The sequence below is a fragment of the Dreissena polymorpha genome, chromosome 2, assembly GCF_020536995.1.
Source record: "Dreissena polymorpha isolate Duluth1 chromosome 2, UMN_Dpol_1.0, whole genome shotgun sequence".
NCBI lineage: Eukaryota > Metazoa > Mollusca > Bivalvia > Myida > Dreissenidae > Dreissena > Dreissena polymorpha.
The window spans coordinates 77,087,619-77,096,281 of NC_068356.1; the positions used below are offsets into that span (position 1 = coordinate 77,087,619).

At 31.7% G+C, this 8,663-nt stretch overlaps 1 long non-coding RNA gene across 1 annotated transcript in view; it reads left to right on the top strand.

Annotated features, from left to right (window-relative positions):
- Window positions 1-6,195, top strand: part of LOC127867701 (uncharacterized) — a 10,038-nt gene extending 3,843 nt beyond the window's left edge. Inside the window, exons 2-5 of the long non-coding RNA XR_008043621.1 lie at window positions 277-315; window positions 2,706-2,768; window positions 3,830-3,889; window positions 4,467-6,195. This is a non-coding gene — a long non-coding RNA (uncharacterized LOC127867701). The remainder of the gene's footprint in view (window positions 1-276; window positions 316-2,705; window positions 2,769-3,829; window positions 3,890-4,466) is intronic.
- Window positions 6,196-8,663: the final 2,468 nt, after the last annotated feature.

Consider the following 8,663-nt stretch of genomic DNA (forward strand, 5'->3'; position numbering starts at 1 on the left):
ACACTCACATTTAGTATTGTCGTACATTGCGCTGTAGACCCATACATTGTTAGTGAACATGTTGTACTTCACATTGGTAATGAATAATTCTACTAGTAAAATCAACATGGGGCATTGATAGAATTAATTTCTGCTATTGCTACATCTTTTATGTACATGTCATTGACTTTCACGTGGAAAATCTCCCATAGCATCTAAATGATTCGTCTGTGTCTTGCGATTAAATAATTCATGTGTGCATAATGTAATAAACATGAAAATGATGTTTTATTTTAGGTCATGGTCTTAACCGGACTGTAGCTGATGGTCGTTCAGGTAAAATTACATTTTAAAATATGGTAATTGCAACTTTTATTTCAATCATTAAACATGCAAACAATTATATAGCCAACAAAAATGAATTAAAACACGTAAGATACCTCTTGTTAAGATTGCTGTATAATGTTTAAACCTATTTATTTGAGCTTGCTCGCATAGAAAGCCTTAAAACCTAAGGTACACTAAGATTCACTCGAATCATTTCCTGCGTTTACTATTACTCTTTGTCTATGCAAAATATCTTGGGGTAGCTCTTAGATGATCAAACCACGAATATCCTCGTCGCTAGGAAGAATCCAAAACGCAAGCGCGACATATATCAGTTACCTAATAAAGGAAACGAATAACTAATCATTCTGAATTATTTAATTGTATTGAGTGTCTGTGTAACTGTGTTACTTAAATAAAGAGAGAGAGAGAGAGAGAGAGAGAGAGAGAGAGAGAGAGAGAGTAGAGAGAGCTGAGAGAGAGAGAAGCGATAGAGCGATAGAGAGAGAGCGGCTCTCGCGCTTAGCGATAGCGTCGCTCTCTCTGCTGCTCTCTCTCGCCTCGCTCTCTCTCTCTCTCGTCTCTCTCTCTCTCTCGCTCTCTTCTATCTGCGCGTATCCTATATTCATGGGATGGACCAGATATCCATACAACAATGAACTGTATATGCAAACAAACAGTAAACATACCACTTTTGAAAAATGACAACACAACAATTGTCATCATGTTGTGCAAAACAAAATGAAGAACACTTTAGACACTTATTACAATAAAATGAAAATCCGCTCTCCATCGTGATTATTTAAGATATAAAACGTCAAAACAATCATAATTCGTTCTTTAAGCCGAATCGAAAAAAGCAAAAAAACAACATTTATGAAAATTGTGTAAATTATTTTGTAGAAAATCAAAATAGATTGAGAGCCCAAGATGGTTATGTGCTGAACCTATCTGATCCTGACTTGCGTTAGTGCACTTCAATATTTATTGTGTGACAATTACATAATCCAAAAATGCATACATTTATTATTCATGCATAATGCCATTTGAGCAGATATAAATACGTATGTTATATGCGTGGATGTACAAACATTTGCATCGCCCTTATTTTATGCATGCTTGTTTCTATCGTGTTAATATGTCGGAGATATGGTGGAAACATTTTACCTAAAGGCACTAGCCTAACCTTCCTTTTATGTTTGAAAAATCAAATTTCACCATCGATTAATATATCAGAAACAAAACAACAACATCAAGAACATTAACAACAATTATTCAGATTTAAAGCTGAAACAAGCGTGTAGATTTTATACATTACTATTGAAAACAGGTTGTGACTAACTTGATATTTATACAATTACAATTACACAATTGTAAAAATTCGAGTGTTTGATTTAAACAAATAAATAAATAAATAAATATAAATATAAATATATATATATATTTTAATCAAACACTCGAATTTTTACAATTGTGTAACGTTAAGTATATGTTTTAAACAACAAACCAAATACAATATATATATGCGTTTGTATTTTACTTGTTTTTAATATTTAATATTTAATTATTTTAGTTTGAAATGTAAAATGTTACCTGAAATACTAACATTCTCTGATCAGTAAGATGAATCCATATCCAAAATGCAACTGCGACTTTATTAGTTAATTAATACATGAAACAAACAATTAATCGTGATGAATTATTTTAATTGTTTTAATTGTGTTGAGTGTCAGTGTAGCTGTGTTACTTAAATAAAGAAAGGATTTCAACATACATTATTAGGTAATTAAATTAAAGAGAGAGAAAGAGATTAATATGTTTGTTTTTACAGTTTAATATTCATATAATTGTGTCCATGCTTATCAAGTAAAGGCGTACCATAAGCATTTAAGTACTTTTTTTAAAGAAGAACATGAAATACATATGGCATTTTTTTACAAACCTATCCCTTCAACTAATAAGAAATCAAGTAAGTTACAAATATTGTGTAAATATAGCTGTACGCTGACCTTAGTACATACATTTTAATTCTCAGACCACATACAGGAATAATAAAATAATATCAAAAATAACCTTTGATGATATGCGGGTATCCTTTATTCATGGGATGGACCAAATATCCATACAACACTGGACTGTATATGCAAACCAACAGTTAACAAAACACTTAATGTAAACATATTAAGACATTCAGCAAAAATGACAATGCAACACGTTTCATCATGCTGTGCAAAACAAAATGAAGAACACTTTCGACAATTATTTCATTAAAATGAAATCCGCTTTTCCTTGTGATAATTTAAAAAATGTAGTTTAAAAAGCATCATTCGTTCTTTAAGCCGATTCGAAAAAAGCAAAAAAAGAAACATTTATGAAAATTGTGTAAATTAATTTTGCAGAAAATCTACATAGATTGAGGGCTCCATATGTTGCTGTGCTAAACCTACCTGATCCTGACTTGCGTAAGTGCACTTCAATATTTATTGTGTGAAAATTACATAATCCAAAAGTACATACATTTAGTACTCATGCATAATGTCGTTAGAGCAAATATAAATACGTATGTAATATGCGTGGATGTACAAACATTTGCATCGCCATTATGTTATGGATGCTTGTTCCATGTAAATATGTCGAAGATATGGTGTATAAATTTTACATAAAGGCACTAGCCTAACCTTCCTTTTATGTTTGAAAAATCAAATTTTACCATCGATGAATTCATCAGAAACAAAACAACAAGAACAATAACAACATTTACTCAGAAGTACATTACTTTTTTAAACAGGTTGTGCATGATTTAAAATTAAGAATTTTATATATAAAACATTTGGCATTTGGTTTGTTGTTGAAAAAATAGTTATCGTTCCACAATTGTCAAACGAAATTTGTTCAAACTCGAGCTATCATTAGAATTAGAAATGCAAAATGTAACCTAAAATACTAACATGCTCTGGTACAAAACTAAATATAAGTAAGAAAATGGAACATAATGATTATATTGTTAATGACTTTAATCTTTCAATTCAATATATATATATATATATATATATATATATATATATATATAATCGGTGTAAGGGAAGTAACTGCTACACATTAAAATACAATGCATGTTACCATGTATACAAATGCAATAACGTTTTCCTTGCATAGCATTTTAACATAATTACACCAGTATAAATTTCGTTGACAAAGTATGTAGGCTCTGATTAGTTTGTAGACACAGGCATGTGAAAAAATCACTTATTACATAGGTTTGTTCCTCGCTTAGCACAATAGCAAAAATAAAGTCCACACAATTGGTTAAACAATGATTTAATTGTGTTTGCCTCTTTCGAAGCGCATCTTATTTTCGAAGATCTTACGTTCGATTCGAATTTGCTTAATATTTCCATGGGATGTACTATCAACATCCTAAAAATAAATCACATTTATGTCTTATCTATCAACTGACTTGTATATTGGATTGTGTAAGTATAATAGTGTGTATTTACCTCATACGCTTCCTTATACATTTTAGCACATGTGCGTCGTGGAGTTGTGCCATCTGCTCAAACCGTGTCACCTTCAGTAGATATAAGTAAAAAAGCTATTAGCCATGTATTGATTGACTTAAATACATATTCATATTAGTCATGTCATTTACTTTATTGAGTAAACCAAATGGAAAACAAAAGCTTATAACAAAATAACATTGAACGTAAGAACGTAAATTAATCAAATTGACCTATCTTGCTAGAAACTATTTCAATTTCTACTGGACATACTAATATGGATAAATATTCCTCCAAATTTAATCAGTGTCTGTTCTCATTTCGAAAATTTGACAATTTGTCAACTGTGAGTAAAATATTAAAAGCTAAAATAACCGTATTCACAATAAGTGAAGTTAACTCACACTTAGAACCCATGTATATTCTGTAAAAAACTTTCGAGAATTTTTATACATTAAAAATGATGAAAATTTTGTTAAATGAATGATTTTGTGTGAATTATGATACTCTGTTTTCCAATTAAACTGTTTAAAAAATTTTGACACATAGTTACTCGAAATAGAAAAACAGACTATGCAAAGAAAGTGTTATCAAGATTTTAAGTATACATTATTTTTTAAAACTGAATGTTAAAGTTATGTATTCCAGTAATTATATTTTCAGGTCTGCAGTGCATTCGCGCTTCTCAGAGAACGTGCCTTAGATAATACGGACGCCATCAGTTAAGGGCATTTTCTTCGAATATTAAAATATCGTACCAGAACGGAGATGGATGGAAAACCTACAAAAAACATTATCATTCGGTCAATTTTAATTCATATCTATTCTGTTTCTGATGCAGAGTGGGGATGTTAACCCACACCAAGGCCCAGCAATTGTTTCAGACTTGACTGAACATGGTGCTCGTAAGATAGGGAGACAACTAAAACACCCATGTCGTGTATGTAGAAGGGGAGTTACCTCTCGTTCAAAAGCAGTTGACTGTGATTTTTGTGGAGTCTGGACACACATAAATTGCACAGGGTTTATAACTGTGGAAGAGTATTTGAAATTGAGTGATATTACATTTGAATTTGATTGTACCAAGTGTACTTTTGAGAAATTGCCATTTAATAGTTGTGAATCTACATGTGACAGTGAAAATAATATTCTTAGTGAAAATGCCAACTCAGAAACTTTTAGATACTCATGTTATTCTGTGTACTACTTTGTACGTAAATGACTTCATTTTATTCATTTTAATATAACATCGTTAATGCCAAAAATATCATAAATAAGACTTTTTATTTCTAAATATTAATTTGCCGTGACTGACCAGGCAGTGAGGCTGGATGGTTACAGCGTGACCAGGAAAGACCGAGACCGACAAAGAGGGGGAGTGTGCTTGTACATCAACGATGACCTGGCTTTTTCGGAAATCTGGAGAGATCTGGAAAATGACAATATTGAGGCTGTCTGGGCTGACATTCGTTTACCCAAGACCAAGCCAATTTTAGTTGGGTCATGTTATAGACCCCCTAAACAAAATGACTTTGTGAATCAATTTGAATCTGTGTTAACCAATTTTAGATCTGACATTGAATGGTATATTCTCGGTGATATCAATATTTGTTTTTAAAATAAGAACTTTCAGCTAACTCCTCTAGTCTACTGGATCATGTAATATGTAATGATCACACTATTGTTTCTCAACCATTTGTTTAATACTTTGGTTACATATTGGACAATGATCTTTCTGGTACATCTATTGTTAATAATATAGTTTAAAAAGTGATCTCAAGAATAAGATTCTTGTACAGACACGAATAAATCAATAAATCAATCAATGAATCAATCAATCATTCTTTTACATTGTTGTCAATTAAGTTATCAGTCATAAGAAGTGATGACGCGAAAAGGAAGTTTATATCCATATGAAATAGGTTCGCAAACAAACATTATTACATGAACACTGCTTCTTTTTGCCTAATAAAGTTTATAGAATGGATATAAGATGCATATTTTAATATATTTTGTATATACACAGTTCAACTCAATGGTTAGTGTTTACTTGGCATTAAGAAAACCATTATATCTTTACAATTCGCATAACCGACACCAATATAATCAGTATAATCAGATTTTAAATATAATCAGTATAATCAGATTTTGAACTCTCTTTGAAAAATAACACTAAGAAGATGATTAGAAATTTCACATGCTAACTGTTTCTAGTATTTCACAACCTCGCACGTTGGTAGCATGCCCAATTTTAACAATGTTATTGCATGTGTATAAGGTACATATTCTTTTTTGTAAAATGCACGGCTTATTTTTCATTACATTGTTAAATTTAATTATTTTTAAATTAAATCAGTTATAACATGTTCACTTAAAAATGACCTGCTTTTATTGTTTGGGTAATAATGCGTATTCAATCATTAAAATTGTACTATACATTATTAGGTGTTGGTTTTTCGTATTCTATTTTTTATATTGTTATTTACTATAATAGATATAACGCAACAAATGTTTTATATTCCCAACAGAACATTTCAGCAGCGAATAATCATGTGAAAAATAGCGTGAAAGTAGATAATGGCTGGATGATAAGCCGATCAAAATACTTTTAAGCTAACAATCAAAGGGAGACAAACCCCAACACGCTTCATCCCAGTGGGCATCCAACGTTGCTGTAACGATGTATTTAGGTTGCATTCGAACGTTGCAGTTTGGTTGTACCAATGGTCTTAAAGAAAGTTTTCCCGACGTTTTTGCAAAACGTTGCTGCAACGTTTTTTTCCAAACGTTGCTGCAACGTTGTATTTAGGTCGCATTAAAACGCAGTTTTTTAATTCTATTTTTTTTAAATAATATAAAATTAAAAAAATAAATATTTACTGCCAACCGCTCTTTCGATAACTATCGGCAGTTATGGACATTGTCGAGTTCGTTTCTAAGAAAGAACCATTATTTGATGTCTATAGAGGAGTTAATGAAACGCTCCCCGGTTGGGAATCGAACCCACCAACTCCCGTTCGCTAGGCGGACACCTCATTCACTACACCACGGCGACAATTGAAAGTTTCAGACAAAAATGTTGACTATTTATTTTTTGTTGAAACTTTGAAACTAGATTCTACCATTTTAATGCATAACACAACTTAAACAAAATATTTTATCCGGCGATTTTGAGTTAAAGTTCATCTTTATCATCTTAAAGTTTAAGCAACTGATCTGTAAAATTTAAAAAAATGAATTTCTAAAATTTACAAGAAATCATATTTTCATTGATGCTATGCATGAACTGTATTATTATAAAGTACGATTCCTACTCGGGGAGCGTTTTATTATCTCCTCTTTAGACACCAAGGTTCTTTCTAGGAAACGGACTCGACAGTGTGCATATCTGCCGATAATACTCGAAAGAGCGGTTGGCACAAAACAGTTTTTTTATTTTTTTTTTATATTATTAAAAAAAAGAATTAAAAAAATACTACGTTTGAATGCAACCTAAATACAACGTTGCAGCAACGTTTGGAAAAAAACGTCGGGAAATCTTTCATATACACCATTGTGACAACCAAACTGCAACGTTTGAATGCAACCTAAATACAACGTTGCAGCAACGTTGGAAAAAAACGTCGGGAAAACTTTCATATACACCATTGTGACAACCAAACTGCAACGTTTGAATGCAACCTAAATACAACGTTGCAGCAACGTTCGAAAAACACGTCGGGAAAACTTTCATATACACCATTGTGACAACTAAACTGCAACGTTTGATGAAACGTCCGGGTAATGTTTTTTTATGCAACGTTGTGGCAAAGTTCGGTAATGGTTGCCGAAGTTGCGACCTAAATATTACGTTGCCACAACGTTGCATACAAAACATTACCCTGACGCCCGGGTAATGTTTTGTATGCAACGTTGTGGCAACGTTCGGTAATGGTTGTTGACGTTGCGACCTAAATATTACGTTGCAGCAACGTTCGCACAACGTTTGATGCTCACTGGGATATTGCGATTAACAATAATTTGTTTTAATATGACCCATTCTTTCGATATCAATTTGAACTTCAAACGATTATCTAAACGATTACACTAAAGTCGCATCTGAATAATAACTTTAAATCATACAGCGACTGAACAAATACCACGAATGACATATCAACAACATAACATAACACTTTGTAGTTGATGGCAAAATGAATAATAATGTTCTCTTAGTCTCAAAACATGTACGCTAGTCGAACATACAATTAAACTGAGAGTGAATGTTGTAATTTGACAGCTCAATGTAAGATCGTGTGTATTCCAAATATACTAGTTTTACTAACATTTTTTGTCCATTGCTATTGTGGCATTTCGCTATTTCGAAGTTTGTAATTAATATTCATGTTTATGATGCGTCCCTCTGATTTTAAAGAAAATATCAAAAGTAATATAAGTATCGATATTTTTTAACTGTTTCACTGTTCATTTCCTATTGGTTTCCGAAATCCAAAACTGTGTTCTTAAATAATGTATTTGTGTAAAAGTAAAACATCCACTATTTTTCTGTATTGTTTGGAATTTCCAAATGTCAGGTTAATTTTAGCAGAAGATACGATAAAAAAAGGTACAACAAATGATACTTATCCCCTATTTCGAAAAAGCAAATTTGCAAAGACACACAATCCAGAGTGTACCTGAAAACAAGTAGTCAAACATCACAATAACTTCATAATACCATATAACCGGTTTAAATACAATAGGTATATACATTTTACACATTACTCCTTAAAAGGACATCCTTTGTTATTATTACTGAGGCATCATCATCCCTTTTGTTTTATTCAAGCCGCTCAAAAAATAAAAAAAAGAGTATTAATTTTG